The sequence below is a fragment of the Lemur catta genome, chromosome 4 (assembly GCF_020740605.2).
Source record: "Lemur catta isolate mLemCat1 chromosome 4, mLemCat1.pri, whole genome shotgun sequence".
Classification (NCBI taxonomy): Eukaryota; Metazoa; Chordata; class Mammalia; order Primates; family Lemuridae; genus Lemur; species Lemur catta.
In genome coordinates this window covers 90,820,006-90,844,204 of record NC_059131.1, presented here as the reverse complement: position 1 = coordinate 90,844,204, position 24,199 = coordinate 90,820,006, and the positions used below count along the sequence as shown (strand labels likewise).

At 36.4% G+C, this 24,199-nt stretch overlaps 1 protein-coding gene across 5 annotated transcripts in view; it reads left to right on the top strand.

Moving 5' to 3' along the window:
* The window catches only part of KCNIP4 (potassium voltage-gated channel interacting protein 4), a 1,084,926-nt gene that overhangs the window by 940,385 nt on the left and 120,342 nt on the right, over positions 1 to 24,199 (top strand). The window lies entirely within an intron of this gene.

The following is a 24,199-nucleotide window of genomic DNA, read 5'->3' as shown; positions in this document are numbered from 1 at the left end:
GTCTCAAACTCCTCGAACTCCTGACCTCGAGCAATCCACCCGCCTCGACCTCCCAGAGTGCTAGGATTACAGGCGTGAGCCACCGCGCCAGGCCAGATGTATGCTTTTTCTAGTCTATTCTATGAGCAAACTATTTGTAGCCTACTTTTTCACTTAGCAATCGATTGAGAGCATTTTCCTATGTCAGTATGTATTTTTCTATAACAGAATATTTAATAGCTATGTATCATTTTTGTGATCTGGAGTTACCATAATTAATTCAACCAATGCCTAATTATAGGACATGAGGTTGTTTCCACTTGTCAGCTGTCACAATTTGGTGTTGTTAATGTTATTAATATTATGCTTAATAATAAGAGAAACTAATATTTATGAGCTGTTTACCAAGCAATGAGCAGTAAGTTTACTACTATTTTTGATTATATAATTGAAGCTCCTAAAGAACTAAATGAGGCAAAGACTATCATTATCCTTGTTCTACCTATGAGAAAACTGAGCTTTAGCAGCATTAAGTAGTGTGCCCAAGCCACACAACTCTAGGTTGAGTCCACAAATGACAGCTATTATAATATAATTATGATCAACTCTGCAAAGTTAATAGGAATATCAGGGAAAACATCACTGAGGAGATGTCACTAGAACCTGGTCTCAACTGCAAAATTATTCCTGACCTGTTCTCTGTTGAAAATGGTAGATCGTAGGTTGCTTCAAATGAGACTTAATCCATCCATTTTAGAGGAATTCTTACCATTTTTACAATAAGTGAATATTAGAGGGCAGCTTCAAGACATGTAAGGAAACAAGTCTGAATCAATTTTCAGCATGGTTAATAGTCTGAGATGAGTGTAACAACAGTAGTTAGCATTCAAGCTATTAGACTTTCAGAAATAAGAGGCTACCCAGTAGAGACAGGAGAACAGTTACATCTAATTTGGTTCATTAGACTAATACCTGCATTTGGTAATCAAGGATATTACACAAATGTACAGTATTCTGGCTCAGAAATGTCTTTTATCAGAACAGAGTTGTTATGATTCAATATCCACAAGGAACTAGCTAAAAAATGTTGATGGTTGGTAACAGTCCAGTTATTCAAGGAGACTTGATTTTTTTTAAAGTTCTTAATTTCTAATTACAGCACAAAAAAAGATAATCCAAAGTAAATAATCAGTTATATACCTAAATTATCAGACCAATCTCTCTTAAATTCCCAATGAATTTGCTTTTTAACAAATTATGTATTTCCTACCTGAAGTTGTCAATAGCAGAATTCAGTCAGCACAACTGTGTCTGTTATTGTCACTATGGTTATATACAATATCACAATTGTATTTTCAGTTTTAAATATGTTTCCATATTTATTATTTCATTTGATTCTCCATAATAAGCCCATGAGGTAGGTAGATTTTATACAGATTTAAGGAGATAAATTCAATAACTGAACCAAAGTTGCAAATCTAGCGGTCAGTAGAAGAGTTATAGCTTCTAAATTTTTATTTAAAACTTTTAGACTAATATATATCAGTTGGTCAAAAAATTCATATTAAAGATTCTTTTAATCTCCAAAATGCCATAAATTTCCTTAGTTTTAACCTGTGGTATCATAAACCTCAAGTGTAAAGGTTTTTTGTGTATGTGGTGCCAGAATTTTGTTATATTTGTGTATCTTTTGAAATAAATGGGTCTTTACTGGCTTTTCATGACTTCTGAGGTAGCATGAATTTCTTACTAACCAAAGATTACAAACATACTCATTAAACCAATTATATGCTGAGTTCCTACTGTGTGGCAGAAACTGTTCTAGACACTGAAAATTTAGCAACAGACACATCAAAACAATCTGCTCTCATGGCACTTCCAAAACTTAACTCAATGCTCCCAACCTCACAAATCCTACTGGGCTTTCACTTTTCTCTGTCCCCAGTGATGGCTCTTCTCCATTTCTCCCAGATACCTGATTCAGAAACATTTAATTATCCTTCTCCTTCATCCTATAGATCCATGAAGTCTCACTACAGTACATAATAGTGATGGTCTAAAGCAGTAATGGAAGAGTGTGTAAGTTTTTTATAGGTGAAGGAGTAGATAGAAGGTAGAGAGAATATATGGTGTATTGGCTGTAAAGTTCAAAATGTGTTTGGGAAGTGAAAAATAGCCCCATGAGAATACAAGAATAGGGAAGGGACATCTGGGAAGCGAGGATTGAAAAGTGGGAAAGGTCTAAATACTGGATGACTCTCAATGTCACACAAAGGAATTTGGACTTTATCTAGTAGGCAATGGGAGCAGCAGAAAGTTTTGACTGCTCTCCCTTGAATCTTTGTCTAGTGGAGTTCCTGGCATGACCAACATGCAGAAACATGCATGGCCTGAATCAGCGAATGAATGTGGACTTTTTGTTGGAACTATGCTTTGGAAACACTGGTTTTATGGAAGGGTGAGACATAGACAAGTCTTGGTGACTAGTTATAATATTATTGTAATAATTCAGTCAAGAAGGAGAAAGGGACTGACTGGGGAGGGGCCACATGGACCTTCTGATGACAAAAGAACATTAACATATTCCACTTGCCCCCATCCCAGTGGATAATGTCCAGGAACAACCCCCATAAGCACAATCAATAGTCATTGGCCCCATCAACAATCAGCAAACATTTATTGAAATCCACCTGCTATGAGTTCAGTTGTGTCCTCAAAATTCCTTTGTTGAAACCCTAAACCTCAGAATGTGACTGTATTTGGAAACAGAGCCTTTAAAGAAGTAATTAAGGTAAAGTGAGGTCATTAGGGTGAGACCCTATCAGGGGTGGGGAACCTGTAGCCTTGGGGCCACATGTGGCTTTCTGTACCCTTGAGTGTGGCCTTTTGACTGAATCCAATTTTTACATAACAAATCCTTTTAATAAAGAATAATATGACTGGTGTCCTTACAAAAAGAGAAAGAGACACCAGGAAGACACAAACACAGAGAAAAGGCCATGTGAGGACACAATGAGAAAATGGTCATCTGCAAGACAAAAAGAGAGGTCTCAGAAGAAACCAAATGTAATGGCACCTTGATCTTGATGTCCATCCTCCATAACTGAGAAAAAATACAATTCTGTTGTTCAAACCACATAGTCTGTGGTGTTTTGTTAGGGACATCCTAGCAAACTAATACACCCCCAATAGGCAGAATGTCATTTCAGCCAGTAGAACTTTTTTTTAAGTTCTAATAACATCACCATCACCTGATGATGTCTTAGAGTAAGGATGAAAAATGCTTTTGTCAAACACCTTCCAAAAACAACTCCTATTCTTACTTCTATTTCTACTCCCCTGCCTCCTCTTCTTCCTCCTCCTTCTTCTAAATACACCTTCTGAATACTGTCTTTTTACTGCTAATTCCTCACATAATTAAGGATAAACATGAGTAGAATTATAACCTCATAAATTTGTTTAGACAGAAAGGAAATTGAATTGAAATGAGTTCTTGCACAAATTTCATAAAATTTAAAATATTGATATTCATAGTATTATTAATAGTTAAATGTTTGCTAATCAGGTATAGGAGAAAAAAAACAGTTGAGGCTTAATTAAATTAACATTTTGTTGAGGACTCTCCAATCAAGAGTGCTAAATAAATAGATGAGTTATTTCAATGCTGTGCCCTTGCTAGGTATATTTTGTATTAATTTTTTAAAAATCTGTAATAAAGTTGTTCTCTGATATATTTGAGCACACATCGTAAAAGAGAGATAATATGGAAAATCATACTGCTTAATTATTTTTGTTCATAAAAATTCTAGAAGGCTTCTGAATCATCAAGGAATAATTGACAAATAGTTCCAAAATGAAGGCTTTGACACCTGTAGGATTTTGCTAGGGTTTTGAAACATGTATAGTATTAAATCAATGTTACTACCTCAATAATACCCCATGAAATCAAGCATATGTGAACAATTTATTTGGATTCCTGAATCTCAACTCTGGGTGACACCAGATTGACCATGACAGCAAAGAGTTATTCTATTAGAGAAGGGTAATACGTCAGTCACATAAAGAAATATAGAACATTCTATATTTAGTTAATTCAGCTCTCTCTTCACTTTTTACTCTTAGGGCGAAAGAATGATGGAATTCTAACTGAGAAGGAAATTAGCTCAGTGGGTAAATGCCATTCTTTAAAACGTTGCTTCTATAAATCTTTGGCAAACTGAGAGGAGCCCATCAAGAAGAGCCAGGCACCACCTGCTGTGATTAATTTAAAATTGATAATCTAATAGAGTGGGACTGCAAGGATGGCTTCAGAAGAGGGAGGGGTTGATGACAGTCTGCTCAAGTAAGCAGCTCAGGCAATTAAAGGTATTGCCAGTTTGTCATTAATTTCCTAGGTAAGTTCCAGGCTTTTCTTTACTTAGCTAACCTACATTGATTTACAAGAGGCCACATACCTTTGCTGTGTCTTAGGTAGTAACTGCATGACAGCCTGTTTAAAGACTTCCTTTTCCCTCAGTACCTGCCTGTCACTGACCAGTTAGCACGTCGTGTGCCAGAGACTAGGCAAGCAGTTTTTAAGGGTCCTGGCCCTGGTGACAGATTATAAGGGTTCAAATCTTGGCTCTACCACTTACTGAGTGATCTAGGCAGGCCGTTTATTGTCTCTGTGGGGCTCAATGTCCTTGTATATAGATAGGGGTGAAGATAATGCCTTCCTCATGAGTTATGTTGTGACGATTAAGAAAATTAATACATGGAAAGTTCCCAGGAGAATGCCTATCACATAGTACTAACAAATTGTTGTTGTTAATAGACTCATTTAATCCTTATGAATCATTATTTCCCTCCATAGGTTTTTATTAAGTGCTTCCTAGGAGCGAAACAATGGAGATACAAGAGCAAAAGAGGCATGGCCCGCTGCTCAAAGAGCTTGTATTGGGAGGGAAAGACAGACAAAAAAATGAAGGAGGAAGAAGTGTTGACCCATTTCTCAGGCTCACTTGTTTAGATCTTCGGTTCTATTCCCAGGTGCCACTTATATAGTTAAAAGTGAATAAAAGAAAACATTCAACAAGATGAAACAAAATTAGCTTAAAAATTTTAAAAGGTTATGAAAATGGAATTCAAAGTAGAAATAAATAAAAACTAATTCAAATAAGAGCAATTTAAGTGGCTAGAACTTAAAGTTAAAAAAAAAAAAGGCCTGGTCTCTACAAGAACAGTAAACATAAGGCGGAAATGATCAATGATAAATGTTGATGATATATAAGCTATAACTGAAAGAGGAATAAAAGAATAAGGCCAAACTTTAAACAAACAATGAAATATATTGCAAAATGATTAAAAAATAGGCAAAAGAAATAGACCCAAATAAAGAGATGAAAGGATAAAATAAAACTCTATATGATATGATAATATATAAGCAATTTATTAGTAAAAAATAAGCAACTGAAGACAAAATGCAAACAAATAAAATGTCAAGGAAGTTAAAGAGATAATTTTAAAAATAAGGAGAGGCAGATATATCTAAAGTTAGCTAAGAAGAAAGAAGCAAGTGAAAGAATACATAGGTGAAAACATGCATCAAGTACTTTGTAATAATTTGAATTTAATCTTCAGCTCTTTTAAAAAAATATTCAGTTTTACTCCCTAAAGAAATTCTCCATTTGAAAATCAAAGTTTTATCTTGGGGGATGTGGGAAAAGTCTGTGGCCTATGATTTATATCTTTAAAGTCCATGGTGAAGGAAAAAGATTTCTTCCCTGTCCCTGAGCTAAGTAAAGCACGTGGCCGTGCAAAAAGAGGGGGACATTGAGCCACCCTGGCTAAGAAGACCAGGTTTAAATCCCCATAGAGGCCCTCATGGGCTCTGTTAATACTTGCCCTGTGAAAATTAATGGGAGATTGAAAGTGTCAAATTAAATAATGGTACAAAATAAATATCTACAGAAAGATAGGGGACTGTTGTTCAGTCGGAAAAAGAAAAGTTAAGATATTTCACTTAAATTTCCTTTTGCGTTGTTAAATTCCTTGTATGCCTTTGACAGTTTGCAGTGTTTTCAGATCCTTACTCTCAGCCTGTCTTTTAAGAATTTGTTAGTTCTATATGAAATAATGATTCTGCATGCAGGAACAGCACGCTGGTATTGGCCTCATATATTTTTACCCTAGCGGTTTATGATATCTAATTTTAAATTGCACATCACACATATTGAGGCTAGGAAATTCTTCCCATATTAGAAACAATGGCACAATATGAACTTAAATTAAATCATCTCTGTTAAATGCATCTTTAAAAAACCATTTTCCATGTTCCCTGTTTTACTCAGAACAAAAGTTGGATCTTCATACTGCCTCTGCACGTACCAGAGATAACACAGCCAGTTGATTAATTCTCAGTTCCTTATTTTAAAATACCTTGATGCATCCATCAGCAGGATGGAGCTAGAGGACTAAACTGAGTATACTGTGGCTCCTTGTTTTCAGCTTACCCTGCTATAATCGGCTCCTTTTCTGAGACTCAATTTTTGCAGCCTTCCTGCAGCTTCCAGCACCCCTTTCCAGACCACCCCTTCTCTATCCTCTTGTCTACAAGACCCCTGAAGAAGAGAACTTATCTGAGCTGCTTCTTGGTTGTTTCACAAATTTTAAGGATAGTATTTCAAAGTTTATCAAACCCTACTAGAGGCAGACTTGTAGGTTCCAAAAAGGGAGAGTTCAAGTCACCCTATTACCTTATAATTTTGGCCTCTTGGAATGAAAACATAAACAAAATTGAGTGACCCCTAAAGTAAAAAGTCCAGAAAATGTGTCAAGGGTTCCTTCTGGGATAATTCGCTGGAAGCTCACAATGACCTTGTGCCACCCACGGAATTCCATAGATCAGAGCTAACGTGAACTGAGTCTCTGTGATAGTGTTCAAAGTATTGACTCAGTGAAGACCCAAGAGAAACGCATTATTTAGCTTTCTTGGTAAGATGGATAGCTAGAGTGAACCTCTGTTGCATATCATGCTTAAAATAATGAGCATTGCTGCATGCTCACTCATTTCTTTTGACCTTCACAACAACCTTCTGAGGTTAGTATGTTTAACATACTTATTTATAAATGAAAAACAGAAGCTTAAAGAGTTAAATGCTCTCAAAGTCAGACAGTAAGTTGCAAAACCAGGATTCAGAGTCCATAATCTTAACCTATACTATCTTGATATCACTGGTGCCATTAATATTTAAATTTGATTTTTGCTTTGAGAAGATTCATAGAATGGCAGTTTATTCTTATGACAGTGCCCTCTACTTATCCCTCATTCATAATGAATTGAGATAAGATTCCAAAAACAGAGGCATTCCAGATGACTCATATGGCATGATATATATGGTGCTTTTCACAATTTAATGTGCATACAAATCACCTGAAGATCTTATTAAAATGCAAATTCTGATTCAGTAGCTCAGGGGTGGGTCCAAAGACTCTGCATTTCTAACAAGCATACAAGATAAGGCTAACTGTCTGAGTATCACATTTTAAATAGCAAGGACATTAAGGAAAAGAGTAACCCAGAGGGAGAGGACCTGGTAAAGAAAGAATCTCAGCTAGACAGCAGTTGAGCTCTACATTTTCTAGGCTTCCTAAATTTTCTCATTTGTGAAATATGGACTATAATACCAAACATGCGTATCTCATAGGATTGCTTCCTTTTCATGATCAAATTGGATAGTGCCTTGTGAAGTGCTCCAAAACAAATCAACATGTCATGTGTTGCTGTCATCATTAATATAAAGCTCAAACTTCTTTCAGCTCAACGTCTCAAAGCCTCCATAGAAACTCAGATCTATCTTCAACATAAATGCATTTATCAGACAAATTGTTCTGCTCTGTTCTATGTATATGTGGTTCTGAGATCATATTGAATGTGTTTACTCATCAAGAGAATAAGATCGGACCCATAATTTTCCTTACCCTGGAAGGCATTTTCAGAAGCTTGCTATAAAATTTTAGCCTGAGAGCACAATATTGCTTTCTCTCTGTAAGGATATCTTACCTCAATTTTATATCTTCAGCCTCTTCCTTTTTGTGATCTGAGAGTGTTTTAACAGCACTATTTTCTCCAACCATTAAAGTCTGTTGACAATGCTGGGCTCCCTTTTCCCTTCTCCAGTTCCCATTAACTAGTATCCTAATGTAAGAAGGCCACCAGGTAAGAGTGAGCTCTGTAAGTTTTCAAGGCTCTGCTTTCTGAATGTCCTTGTCTCCTAGTGACAGATAGGTTTGCCAGGATCTGGCATTGTACATTGCCCCAATGAAATGCTAATTGTTTTGGGAAACCTTGAAAAGAGTCATGGTTTATTTATGAAGAGGAGCCTCTCTCTGTCTTTTGAAATTCAAGCAACATTGATTCATTTGTTTAACAGATATGTCTTGAATAGTCAAGGGTAGACATTGTGCATGACACTGGAGACACAAAGATGAATGACACATAAATAGTATACAAGGTGGCTTTGGCATTCCAACAGACGAGGTTCATATGCACTTTTCATTAGTTTTTAGACTTCCGATCTTGGGTAAGCCAAAACATTCCTGGAGCCAGTTCCTTTATAAATGATTCTTGTAAATCTTATATATGACAGCATTTATAATGTGCTTTTTTCAATGTTTAGTCATAGCAGATTTCTAAAATACAATGGTTTTTGGTTTCCTAAGCAGCCCTATATTACATTCCGTGGAGATCTGGATGAGCCAGAGAATGTGATATGTCCAAGGCAGTGTAACAAGTTCTGAATGATAGAGGTAGGCACAGGATCAGCTCCTGGAGTGAGGTAATGTTTAAAATTATTTTGTTTTCTGTCTAAAAAGTTCACCTTTTCTGAAATAAAAATCTAGGACCCCTGGGGAAAGCATCAGTGAGAACTTAATGAGTCCTATACATCAACGGAAATTTGTAGAATTGAATTGAGTGATGCTAGGATTTTCAGGATTAAAATTTTAGTTCCACTGTGTTTTAGGACAAAGCCTAGTCAGAGTGAATTATACAGGGATCATGTTTTATTTGAAGAACATGTTCTTGAAGACTCAAATAATTTAAGATCTTAGTGGATTTTTCCCATAAGGCTAATAGCGATGGCCAGAGTTTATTTACAAGCTTTAAGGGATATTGCTTTGGAGCAATATCCTAAACATCTTACCATTCATCCACTGACCAGCTTTGAAGTCATGAAATTCTTATAATAAAATGTAATAAATATTTTAGTATTGCATTGTTTTCCAGTTTGCAAATAGTGTGAGACTTTATTATTTATATGATACTATTTCAAACTTGCATATAAAATATGACTTTAATTTGTGTAACTCCAAAGAGTTCCGTTAGGCAATATTTTGGTGTAGTCCAGATAGTGGCAAGAAGGTATCAGAAAACATCTGTCAACTTGTCATGGCATTAAATTTCTTCATCAGGACATAGCCCCTCAGCTGCTATGATAAATGATAAATTTCAACATTAGATTTTCCTGGCTCAGTTTCTAATAAATAAAAACGTTGAGCAGCAGGCAGAGCTGCATGTTTTCAAGGACAACATTTCACATTGTGTGCCAGCCCAAAGAATTAGTTACTAAAAATCAAATTAGCAGGAAGAGCTCATCATATCCATTTTAGGGACATTGATTTGTTGTCCTTGATTTTTCTGTTGTGCTGGTAGAGGATTTAGAATTAAAGGATTAGGGATTTTTCCACCCACACTGTTGAGTTGAATAAGATTTATTCTGTACCCACATTGATATAATTTATAGAAAACATTTGTACATCAACATGCACAGTTAACAATATTATAACTAGTAAGCTTTGAACATTTCAATAAATTTGATGAGTTAGAAATCTGTATTTATGATATTTTTTAACTGTCAAGAATGTACAAATGTCTCTCTTGCACTAAGAAATGCAGACCTCAGTCTGACTCCGTAGCTACTTGTGGAAAAGTATAGGAAAAGTTACCTAAAATCTCTGAGGTATTAGGTTAAGTATAAAATGGTAACCATACCCAGCTTGCAAAGCTGTTGTAAAAATGAGTGATAATGTATGTAAAATGCCTAGCCTACGGTAGGTACAAAATAATTGGTAGTTACATTGAGATAGTTATTTTTATGTAAAAAATCAGTGAACATTAACCACATACCTACAGTTTATATTTATTTATTCAGCATATTTTTAGGCTCTGGATACAAAGCAGTAAAAGTACAAAATTCCCTGCCCTCAAGGAATTTACTATCTGGTGGAGACAGGCAATAAACATACAACTAAATAAAGTGTGTTATGCATTAATAGTAACAGACGCTATATATAGGGCTACCAACTGTCCTGATACATGTGGGAAGTCACAGTTTATGCCAATTGTATATCATTATTAATAGCAACTCATTCATTCTCAGTGTTGTTCCAGGTTGGACAATAAGTTATGCAGTTAACCATATCAGTTTGCTAGGGCAGTGTTCTCCAGTCAAAGGGCTCCAGAGAAATAGAACCCATAGACTGTATGTCTTTGTACATATATGTGGAGAATGAGAGAGAAAGAGATATAGCAAGATATTTATTATGGGAACTGACTTACATGGTATGGAAGCCAACAAGTCCCATGTATGTCATCGGCAAGCTGGAGAACCAGGAAAGCTGGTGGTATAATCCAGTTGGAGTCTAAAGAGGGGCACTAGTGTAATTTCTGGATTCTGAAGTCCTGAGGACTAGGAATGCCAATGTCTAAAGGGCAGGAGAAGAGGGATGTCCCAGCTCAAGAAGAGAGGGAATTTGACCTTTTTCTGCCTTTATATTCCAGCTCTCAAGGGATTGGATGATGTCCAATCTGGTGAAGGTGGATCACACCCAAACAGACACACACAGAAATGTTCTACCAGCTATCTGGGCATTCCTTAGCCCAGTCAAGTTGAAACATAAAATTAACCATCACAGACTGCCGTAACAAAATACCACAGACTGGGTGGTTTAAACAACAGAAATTCATTGTCTCATAGTTCTGTAGGGTGAACATACAAGATCAAGGTGTCAGCAGGTTTAGTTTTCCCTGAGGCCTTTCCCTTGGCTTTCAGACGGCTGTCTTCTCACTGAGTTCTCAGTTGGCCTTTTCTCTGTGCTTGTGCATGCCCGGTATCTCTTCCTGTTTTTGTAAGGACACCAGCCGTATTGGTTCTAATGGCTTCATTTTAATTTAATTACCTCTTTGAAGACTTTATCTCAAAATACATACTGAAATACTGGGAGTTGGGCCCCACTATGTGAATGTGAGGGAAGACAATTTAGCCCATAACATTTATTAATCTGTGGGATAAAATAAAGCAGGAATAGAAAGTGGTTTTGTGAGGATTCTGTTTAAAGTAGGTTGTTGAAAAGCCTCACTCAGATGGTAACACTGGAGTAGAGACCTGAAGGAGGTGTCAGAGTGGTCTTGAAAGTTTTTGAAATAAGACATTTCAGACACAGTGACCAGCAAGGGGCAAGGGCAGAATTAGGACAGTCAAATAGGAGATGAGACAGACAGATGAGATTGGGGGATTGTGTATGCTTTTCTGGCCATTGTAGGGAATTTGGCTGTAAATCTCAGTGCTATGGAAAGTCATCTCATAGTAAATATGCAATTAATTAATTAATTAATTGAAACACAAACTGAAAGGCACATACTTTTAGTTTAGTTCTTTGAGAATGCTTAGCTTCAACTGAGATTTACCTAATCCTGAAAGTGCAGAATATAGAACACGCCAATTCCACAGACAGAAATCCAATCAATTTCAGTGCCTAGTTGACTATTTTCCTGGGATGAGTTTGCTTGGTAGCAATTTGCAAAAACTGCCAGTACTAATAAGATGTCATTGTAAATGTAGCACTATGTCTTTCTGGGGACTCTATGTATTAAGACAATATTCTATATAAAATAGGGGATGAATATGTGGCCATGGTTTAATTTTATTTTCCCCAGTATTTTTTGAAAAGCTGTTAATGAACGTATGTTTTAGTTTCCTAGGGCTGTTGCAACAGAGTTCCACAAACTGGATGGCTTAAAACAAGAGAAATGTATTCCCTCACAGTTTAGGAGGCCAGAAGTCTTAATTAAGGTGTCAGCAGGGTTGGCTCTTCTTGGAGGCTCTGAGGAAGAATCTAGTCCTTGCCTCTCTCCTAACTTCTGGTAGTTTGCTGGAAATCCTTGGTATTCCTCAGCTTTTGGGTGGCTTCAAGCCAGTCTTTGCCTCTGTCTTCAGGTGGCCTTCTTCCTGCTGTGTGTGTGTGTCTTCTTGTCTCATAAGAAACCGGTCATTGGACATGGAGGCACCCTAATCCAGTTTAAATTAATCTTAATGAATTACATTTGCAAAGATTCTATTTCCAAATAAGGACACATTCTGAAGTTCCAGGGAAACATAAATTTTTGAAGAATACAATGGGACCCAGTACAATCCACGTCAAAACACCTAGAGGAGAGTAAAGAAGATAAATTCCTGTAGGAGCCAGGCAGCTAATGTCAATGAGTTAAGTGAGCCAAGGTGAATAGCAATGGACTAGCCTGTTAGTGCTGGGTGTGATAGGAAACGGAGGGCATGTGGCAAACTGAAAATGCATGTCCTGTTTTAAGGGAGAGTTCCTCACCAGACCCACCCAGGTGTGGCCATGTAGGAATGCAGACAGATGAAGAGTTGACAGATCCTCCACTTTCTAGTAAGAAGCCAGAAAGCCAAAGTTTTAAGTGAATTATATGTATTTTCAATTGTTGGTTTAATTTAAAAAAACTAATTTTTGTGAGTGAAAAGGCTCCAAATCTAGCCCACCAGGAATCAGTTTGCAACATCAAAGCTACTGAACTACAGTTCTTATTTGCATCAGATTAGCCCAGAACAGAACAATGGTTCTCAAGTTTGCCCTCCTGTTTGAATCACCTGACGCAATTGGTCTGCCGTGATCAGGCATGCTAATTATCCTTTAATCCACACTGGTGATTCTAATGAGCAATCAGAGTCAAGTAATGGTATTCATGAGATTGTAAACACTTAGCTTCATTAAATATCTTTTTTGATTTTTATCCCAGGTGCCTAGCACAGGGTCTACTTTATAATATACTCCCTACATACTTATCGGGTACATGAATGAACAAATAATTTTATGGAATAAATATATTGTTAAAAGATGAGGATTGAATACCATCCTCCAAAAGGACTTAAAGGAAAGTAGTATCTCACACTGGAAGTTATAATGTATTACATGTTATTTCTTCTGGCATTTGAAGTATTTTGCAGAAACAATTACTTCATTCATCTCCCAACTTCCTTGAGATTAGTGTCATGTATTATTAGCCCCATTTTTCAGATGAAGAAGTTGAATCTCCTAGTGCAGCTTTCTCTTCAACTGCATTATTATTTTTTAATACTACCAGGAATTTGATGGATGGCCTAAAGAAAATGGAATTAGAAGCAGCATTTCTAGCAAAGGAATTCAGGAAACCAAGTTTTCAGGACTATCTTCAAAACTGGATGAGTTAAGAAGCCTCACTGAGAAGGTGAAGAAGGAAATAAAAACAATGCCATGAAATGAAACAAATATCCTGTAGCTCAGCCTACACAATTAGACACATTCAATAAGTGAAGTGGTCTATTTTATGAAGCCATTGTTAGTGCAGCATAGAAGTCCAAATGCCAGACCCAAGAGTTAGACAGATGGGCAAGTATTAATACATCCTGACATTGCTACTTATAAGCTGCATGCATTGCTCTATCTTTAATTTCCTCGGTGTAACTTGGCTTTCATAATATTACCTGCCACAGGTGGGGCTCTTTGAAGGTTAAATGATATAATGCTTGTAAAGTACTTGGCACCTAGAAAGTTCTTTTTGTTATTGTTGAGAGCATTATTTATCTGCACCTTTCCTTAGGGCAAGATCACTGTCAAGATGAAATTTAGAGGACTTTCTTGTTCTATTGTTTAAGTCATTCCTGGCTCTATTATTAATCTTTTCTCATTAGAATGTAAATTTCACAAGAGCAGAGATTTGTTTTGCTAGCACTGAGTAGGTGCTCAATTCATACTGTTGAATAAAACATTGTATTAAGATTATATCACTCCTCTGCTCAAAAATCCTCCCTTTTCTCCTGCCTATTTCACTCTGAGTAGAAGCCAAAGTTCTCATAATGGACTGTGAGATTCTATAGGATTTTGTACCAAGAGAAGCTAAATAAAATGAACAAAAGAAACAAGTGAGTTTTTTTTTTTTTAAGTCTTTTCAAAAATGTCATTAAAAGAACAATGGTCAGGTGATTGGCCAATCACAAAATGAACAGGGCCACCTAGGCTGTGCTAAGAATTTACACCACTTACCATGGATGAGGTTGGAGAAACAGAAAGATCCATTATATAATAAGCACTGTTTGACAAGAAAATAAACTTTATAATCCTGAATCTTAATAAAAATCAATTGATAAATTATATTTGTGGTCTCTTGCCATCGGAAGAATCAACCTCAGTCAAGTACAGTTAGCTTTTTCGTTTTAAAGACATGATTGACTTATCCCATAGGAAAATTTGAGGTTTATAATGCTTGATTATTAAAAAATGCTTCAAATTAAAAAAATTATAAAAATAAACCTGAGTTATTTGTGTTAGCTTGAAGAAAGTAAATGGTACACTAGGATTTAGGTTTAACTCATATTTATGATAGAACTATTATTAAAGAGGCAATAATGGAGATGGAGATTTGAGTGTGGGGGATGCTTTACTACTGCTGTATCAAAAAAGATACTCCATTTTTGAAATACTCCTTTTTGCTTTGGGTTCTGAGCCTTTAACACATTTCTCCCAGCATTCACTTGGTAAGGGAGGAGAACCTTATCTAGCCAGCAGCTGTGTCTCTGTAAACTCATTTGAACCTTCTAACCACCCCAGGCAACAGCAAAGCCTGGCATTATTATTATTTCCATATACAAGCGAGATCAAAGAGACTCAGTGAGGTTAAGTTACTTTTCCAAAGTCTTACAAACAAAAAATGGCAGAGCTTAGATTCAGATTGGTTCTTTCTAACCCCAAAGTTCCAAATCTTTCTTCCATAATTGTTATCTTTAACATTCCCTCAAATACTTACATTTTAGCTCCCTATTTCATCTTTCCTACTAATTATAGCTATTTTTAAAATACCATTTTTAAAATGAATTTTCACCATTTATATTGTTTACGGTGTAATAAAATAGTCATTTAGCCAATGACTACACATTAGTCTGTGAGAACAGACCACACTAGTTGCTAATATAGTATGAACATATAATTTGCCATCTAAAGCCAAATATTTTCCAACTCAAAAAGGGGGTGCTGACAGATAGGGTGTTGGAACAACTCTCATATACCAGCAGTGTCCTGGAAAAACCAGGAGGACTTACCACTCTACCTGTCAGGGAATTCCACATAATTTACAAACTCCCACACAAAAGATATCCCCATATATAGTTCTGGCAATTCATTCTGAGGAGCAAAGGAAAATTGGGCTTCAATGATGAATCTTAAAAGATCCCAAAGAAGACCAATGCCTTTTCCAAGTGGTTGTTTTCTCCTAGTACTCTCTGGCAGGTTCTGCCAGGAAAGCAGGGCAATAATATGGATAATCACAAGCCCTTACTACTGGCTTTGGAACACATTGTATTTTTTGACCACCCTGTTGTTTACTAACATTTGCCTAGGATGACTTACCATAATTGTTCTGTACTCAGCAGGCTAAAGCTCTCTCTAAATGTTTTGTGAAGTGCATGATCAACACCAAGGGAAGGAAGATCAAATAGGACTCTGCCTTGATTGAGAGGGAGACTGAGTCAGCGGCAGAGAGACATACAAAGAGCAGAAAAAGAGAAAGGAGAGACACAAATAGAAACATAGAACAAAGAGACAGAGAGAGACACTGGAGCCAGGGAAACTCAGAGACAGAGAAGAAGAGGGAGACAGAGAGACAAAGATAAAAACAAAGAGACAAAGATTAAGAAGGAGAAAGAGGGAGCTAGAGAAGAGGAAGACAGAGACCAAGAGGGACTGAGAGGCTGACAGACTAGCATGCATTTATGAGGAACAGGTGTCTCTAATTAGTCAAATTTATTCCGTTTGCTTTTGGAATGGGTAGATTATTTTCAGCAAATTCAAGTATCTTCTGGCTGCCTCCTTCTGAGCTAACTGATAGACAAGGTACCTGTTTTACAATCAGGCAAAACAAAACAGGTCAATTAGGAAAGTCAATTTTCTGCCTCCAAAATGTAAAAAGTTACTAAATGAAGCGTGGTTTTCTTCCCCCTCTTATTCAGTCACCAACATGTTGCAAGCTTTCTTAACAGTGAATAATTTGGGGTTGACTGCAAGAGGATCTGGTAGCAATTTTCAGCAAGCATTCTTACCAGACTGTGAACCCCAAATCATCTGGCACCCTGTATGTTCAGGAATGAATTTGAAAATACAAATACAAAATGAACTCTGTGTGTGTGTGTGTGTGTGTGTGTGTGTGTGTGTGTGTGTGTGTGTGTTTATGTGTCTATGGATTTAGGAGCTGTAAGCCCATTTCAAAATACAAAATGAACTCTGTGTGTGTGTGTGTGTGTGTGTGTGTGTGTGTGTGTGTGTGTGTGTGTGTGTGTGTGTGTGTGTGTGTTTATGTGTCTATGGATTTAGGAGCTGTAAGCCCATTTCAAAAATAGACATCCTGGCAGCTAAGTTCACATTTGCACCTAGTGAAAAATGTACTTCTACCCTAGTGTCCATATCACTGCTAATGAATCAGCTTGTCACTGATTCAAAGGGGGACCTAGGGAGGATCACAGTGCCGCTGAAACTCCTGGTGATTTCTGTCATAGTTATTGATCCATGGGAAGGCACTGTGTCTGTCAAAACATTGTTACCCATTTTCTTCCACAGGCTTAAGACCTAGGAAGAAAAACACTATAATTCAAAAGCACAAAATGAAAGCTGCACAGAGCTGGAATTATGGAGTAGGAGCCTTTACTTCCAAGCCAGGCATGGGAAATAAGTTTTTGCTATCAGCCGTACTGCAAAAAAGGAGGAAGATAAGCATAGTTCTCATTATGGTGAAATTACCACTTTTATTAACATCATTGGTACTTGTGGAATTTATAATTAATGGCCCATCACTCAGCACTGAAACCTGACATTTACATGAGATGGCATTTCTTATGTAGCAGACAAAGCAGCCAGTGAAGAATGGCCACTTGCATATACCTCTGTTGAGATGTGCATGGTCAGAAAAATGGAGCAATCAACATGATGATGGGCTGATTTGTCTTCAGTAATGTCAAGCATTGTAAGATTTAAAAAAAAAAAAAAGTCCAACTTTCCTACTGGTAAAAATGAATACATTTTCATTCAATTCTAGCACAATTAAAGGGGCATACATATTTGTACACTTTTTATTCTATTTTTGTATTGCTTTGTTTTATGGTTTTTGAAGTGCGTAGTATATTAGTAGTTTGGTTTCACTTCTGGATGCAAGGATATGGGAGTTGAATTAATTTTGAATTCAAATGCAATACATTTGTGAAGAGATCATTGGACTGAATGGTTTATATAGCCAATTAATTTAAGATAATCTATTATAGGTGGCAATAAATATTAATTTAATAAATTAATAAAGGAGTGATAATCACTCCACAAATACATATGAATACCTAATGTATGTAACACATTGTGCAAAATAGGGTAAGATACTTTCTCATCTCATGTAGGTGTTTCTGCTCAAATGTGTCTTCAACCCATCCCAGGACACTATATTTACAACTACAAGTCTTCCCCACCCCACCTCGCACACTTGTTCACCAACAGAAGTCTCTAGTTCCCATCCCTGCTTTCTATCTTATATACTTTATATTTTGATATGTATTTTTGTTTATTATTTTTTCTTACCCAACTATAGAATAGACTTTTTTGTCTGCTTTATTCGGTGCATTATTTCCAGCACCTGGGACAGTGCCCAGCACATAGTCGACACTCCACAAATGTTTTTTGAATGAATTAATTAATAAACAAACAGAATCCTCCCCTCAAGGAATTCAGGGTTCAGTGAGAGAAAATGACAAATCAATCCTGCAATGTAATAGGTGTTGAGATAGATGTAAATGGTTAGATTCTCAAGATCAAAGACTTTTTCCTACATGACCACTATATATCTACAGATCTGCAGAGAACATCATTCATAATGTTTATATTATAGACGTTATAATAAATGCTTTTTGAATATATAAATAAATATTTATGAGCTGAAAAGTAATCTTTCAAAGGGTCTTTAGTGTCTATGGGGGTAAATATCCAATATACTAAGGCACTGTGGTGGTTGGGTCAACCTCAGCTGTCAATTTTCTCTTAGTGTTATTGGCTGTTGAATGCAGTCCCGCTTCCTTAATTCTGCCAGTATCATCCTCAGTAGACTGCATTCACACACAGCTATTCATCTAGGGTGTGAAGAGGAGACTGCTTCACACACTATGAGGAAACACATTATGCAAATCCTAAATTCTAAATGCATCTGCTAATTATAGACAAGTAGCTAACTTACCTGTGCTGAGACCGTGGCATAAGATATAGAGTCTGATTTCATGCTTCCAGTAGATACTGATTGAACATTTTATATATTAAGCACTGAACAAAGTAATGAGGATAAAGTAATGAATAAGAAAAATACAGTTTCTGATTTAATGATATGGTTGAGTATAACCAACCATCTAATTACATATTTTCTACTCATCCCATCTAGTTTTTCCTCCTCTGTTCCTCTGTTTCTGACTTCTTTCGAGTTAATTTAATATTTCAGGTATTCCATTTTAATTCCTCTATTGGAGTTTTGACTACACCTCTTTATATTAATTTAATTGTTTCCCTATAATCTATATATTTCAATATGTCTCCCTCGCTTCTTATAGACTACTTGGAGTTCATATTGTAGTTTCAAATTTCATTGATTCATATTGTATTGTTTAAATTTCATTGATACTTCCCAAACCTTTATGTTATTATTGTCAGAAATTTTACATCTACAAATGTAATAAACTCCACCATAATTTTTTTTTAGATAAAGAAAATAAGAGAGGAAATCAAGTTATTTTATATTTATTTACGTATTTTCAATTTCCAGTGCTCTTTATTTCTCTTCATAGATGCAAGTTTCCATATTATGTTATTTCCTTTCAGCCTAAGGAAATTCCTTTGCTTAGCATTTCTCGTAATGCAATTCTATTAGCTATGAACTACCACAACTTTAGGTCATCTCAAAATATATTTATTTCACCTTCAGTTTCAAAATCATAGATAAAATACTGGGTTGATAGTCTTTGCATTCCCCTAAGAACTTTAAGGATGTTATTCCATTAGTTTTCTGATGGGAAAGCATTCTCACATTATTGTACTCCATATATATGTGTCCTTTTCTTCTTTCTTTTTAAAGATTTTTCTCATTTTTAATTTTCAGCAGCTTGAGCATGATGTAGCTACATGTGATTCTTCTTTTATTTATCTTACTTTGGTTTCAACAAGTTTCATTGATGTTTTTAAACAAATGTGGAATATTTTGGTCATTTATTCTTCAAAATTTTCTCTTTCCTCTCATCCAGTTCTCCACATATATTTATATTGGGCTTCATATGTCACCCAGATGACTAAAACTCTCTTATTTTTTTTATTTATTTTTCTCAATATTATTCAGATTTATTTATTTTGATCTCTAGTCAAGCTCATAACACTTTCATTAGTAGTCCTAGATATGCTAAGTCTATTTAATGAAGGTTGTCTGTTTGCTCTGTTGATTATGTCTCTAGCTGTGCAGAAACTTTTTAATTTAATCAAGTCCCTTTTTTTTTTTTATTGTTGTTGTTGCTGTGATTGCCATTGGGGTATTCTTCATAAATTCCTTGCATAGGCCGATATCTAGAAAAGTTTTTTCAACATTTTCTTCTAGAATTCTAATGGTTTCATGTCTTACATTTAAGTCTTTTATCCATTTGAATGAATTTTTGTGAGTAGTGAGAGACATGGATCCTGTTTCATTCTTCTGCATGCAGTTATCTAATTCTCCCAGCACCATTTATTGAATAGGCCTTCTTTTCCCCAGTGTATGTTGTTGTCTGCTTTGTCAAAGACCAGTTGGCTCTATATGGATGGTTTTATATCTGGGTTCTCTGTCTTTTTCCATTGGTCTATATCTCTATTGTTGTGCCAATACCACACTATTTTGGTTACTATAGCCTTGTAGTACAGTTTGAAGTCTGGTAATGTGATGCCTCCAGATTTGTACTTTTTGCTTAAGATTGCTTTGGCTATTTAAGCTCTTTTCTAGTTCCAAATTCCAATGTATAGAATTTTTTTTCTACATATGTGATATATGACCTTGGTATTTTTATGGGAATTGCTTTGAATCTGTGAATCACCTTGGGTAGTATGGACATTTTAACAATATTGATTCTGCCAATCCATGAGCATGATATGTTTTCCCCTTTGTGTCATCTATGATTTCTTTCTTCAGTGTTTCATAGTTCTCTTTGTAGAGATCTTTCACCTCCTTGGTTAAGCACATTCCTAGGTGTATTTTATTTTCTTTGTGGCTTTTGTGGATGGTACTGAGTCTTTGATTTGACTCTCAGCTTGCCTATTATTCTGTATAGGAATGATACTGATTTGTACACGTGGATTTTGCAACCTGAGATTTTGATGAATTTATTTATCAATTTCAGGAGTCTCTTGGTGGAGTCTTTGGGGTTTTGTAGATATAAGATCATATCATCAGCAAAAAGTGATAGTTTGACCTCCTGTTTTCCCATTTGGATATACTTGATTTCTTTCTCTTATCTGATTGCTCTGGCTAGGACTTCCAGCAGTATTTTGAATAGAAGTGGTGACACTGGGCACCGTTGTCTTGCTCCAGTTTGAAGTGGGAATTCTTTCAACTTTTCCCTATTCAGTATGATGTTGGCTGTAGGTTTGTCATATATGGCTTTTATAATTCTAAAGTATGGTCCATGTAGGCCTACTATGTTAAAAGTTTTTATCATGAAAGGGTGCTGAATTTTGTCAACTGCTTTTTCTGCATCTATTGAGATGATCATATGATCTTTGTTTTTGCTTCTATTTATGTGGTGAATCACATTAATTGACTTCCCCATGTTGAACCATTCTTATATCCCTGGGATGAAGCCCATTTGGTCATGGTGGAATATTTTTTTTGATGTGCTATTGAATTTGGTTTGCTAATAGTGTACTGAGGATTTTGCATCTATTTCATAAGGGATATTGGTCTGTAATATTCTTTTCTTGTTGTACCCTTTCCTAGCTTTGGTATCAAGGTGATACTGGCTTCATAGAATGAGTGGGGGAGTATTCCCTCCTCGATATTATGGAATCATTTCTGCAGTGTAGGTACCAGCTCTTCTTTGTAGGTCTGGTGAAATTTGGCTGTGAATCCATCTGGCCTGGGGCTTTTTTTATTAAATATGAGACTCAAATAAATTTAATGACCTGACAAGTTTACTCAGCTTAAAGAAGCAACATAGTGTCTAAAATCTTCGACTTTCAACTCCTAATTATAATTGAAAACAGCTATACCTTACCAAATTAGGAATGGGGTGGAGGATAACATTAATGTCTGTGAGTGCTTGGGAAGCTAGAAGCTCCCTCCCCCATACCCAGGCCTAAGAGTCCTGGAAATTGTCATAGAGATTGTGCTTGGCAGATACCAGAATTAATGGACAAAGCTGGAAATCAAGCAACTGGCAAATATTTCTTGAATATCTGCCATGTGCCAGTTTTAAAGATGTATGTAGAGTTTGGATAGATGTGAAGAAGTCAGATCTAAAGCAAAGAATATGGATATGGATAAAAGGTAAACCTAAAATCCTTGTCCTATGATAGAGGGCTGGTAGGAGATCCTCTCTCTAATTCCTTATCAGAATAAGGTCTCAGTCCACAACAGGATGTGATACCCAGAACAAGAGGATGTAATGTTGGAACAATAGGGAAGCAGAGAAATAAGTCTCTCTTCCTTCAGACAAGTTGAAGACAAAGCAGGGAAATTTTGCCAGGGGAAAGTGTGTTTGAACTGAGTTATAAAGGATACATAAAGATAAGGAAATTGATAATTGGTGAACAGCTGACCAAATTGAGGAAATAGCCATACGGTGGCACGGTGGCATGGAGTTTGAAATGGCATAATGGAGGGAGCAGAATACCTGTTTGGGGAGCTAAAGTAAAACCCTAATACCTCAGAGAAGTTTACAAAGGAGACAGTATTTAGATGGATGTACCCTTCTAGAAATGGAGCAGAAAGAAGCAAAGTATAAAGTCTGTTTTATGTAAAGCAGATTTATTTTACAGTTTAAAAGCTTACTTAATACTAATCTAGGAAATGAAATTGGATCTTAGGTAGATATCCAAATAGGACAAATTCACTCGTTTGTCAGACATTTATTAACCTTCCATTATGTGCCACACCCTCAACCAGGCCTTGTGATATCAAGTGAAGGTGATATTTCACACCACCTGAGTGTCCAGACCAGAGGAGGGTCTGTTTTGTGAGCTCCAGCAAAGGCAGCAATGGTAGAGTGGTCATTGGTTGACCATAGAAAGCCATAGGGTAGATGGTTGAAAATGATATCAGAGAGTAAGGCTTGGGGTCCTTACTAGGAAGTATGGGTATTTTATAAAGGATAACGTGAAAGTTTTAGAGGACTTTTAAGTAGGGGGATGATCTGATTTGATTTATGCATTTACTACTTCATTTTGTCACTGCCCCTCTCCCACACAATCCCACACACATAAGCATTTTGGCCAATAGACACTGGTGGTGGGTGGAACAGCCCCAAATGGAAATGAATCATTAGTCTTGTAACTGGGACTGTTGTATTATTCCAACTTTTGACCAAAATGACTGACTGAGGCAAAAATCTCAATCAATGGAGGTTTATTAAGCCAAAGTTGAGGACATGCCTGGAAAAAACACACAGGAACCACAGACAGGCCTGTGGTTGTTTTTCTGAAGATTAATCTGGGGAATTTGGAAGCTTCAACATTTAAAGGCAAGCAGAGAGAAAGAAAAAAAGCAGGCCTGCCCCCCAGCCCAGGCAAAATGGTGATGTTCTATATCTTCATATGGCCCAAGGAATCAATGACCTAAATTTTATATAAGATAAGGGGACTGTTAGAAGAGAAAAAGAGAATGAAGGAAACATCAATTATGTAGATGTCCCTGGGTAGGTGGAAGAATGTCTGATAAACTTGTAATTCATTATTAGCGTGGAATCTTTAGTGTTAGGTGCTAGACATAGCCTGTGGACCTAAAGTTACAATTTGCATGTTCTTGATTGTGGGAGGCCAGTAAGAAATTTCCTTAATGAATGATCTGTGGGGAGAGTCCTTCTCAGGTACCTGAGGTCTTTACCTTCCATTTTGCATAAGGAGTTGGGAGTGAGGGATGTGTGTGTATGTGTGTGTGTAGGGGTGGTCCCTGAGATTTCAATTTTCTTTTTACAAAACATTGGAATTATAATGTAGGAAAAAAAAGTGATATGTTCACTGGATTTATATTATAGAAATGATAGAATCGCAATTTAAATTGGTTTCTGGGTGTTGCTTTGTGTTTTGACATCTTCCATACTAATTTGGGAGAGGCAATATATATGAACATGCAAATTCAGGCATCTGAGACCTCAGAGTGGGTAAGGTGATGATAAATTGCATAGCTGACCCCTGACACCACAAGTTATTTCAGCAGTTTGCTACCTTTCCCACACAGCCGCTATTAATTTTTCTTGAGTCTTCTCCAACCTTTCAAAGTCACAGATACCGCTCTGTCTATTTCTGGGTTAATGTTTTACAAAAAAATACCTTGCTTCTTTTGGGGAATTACTTTGCTTGAATAAGTTGCATTCATTAATATCCATATGGAAAAAATGTGAAAGATTGTCACATCTCTGGGCATGTCAACATATGCTAATGAAGTTGCATATCAAGGACATTTACTTTCTCACTTTCAGGAAGGCAAAGGTACTAACACATGATTGCAGTGTGAATGATTTATGCGAAGCCTCTCTCTCCTCTGTAATCAAAGATAGGGAGCAATGAGAACAGAAAATTGTCATGTGGACCCTTAAGGCTGGTTTGAATATTGAAATTTCAATCCAGTTAACTCTTTTAATGATACTTGTTTTGCTCTTGATCTGTA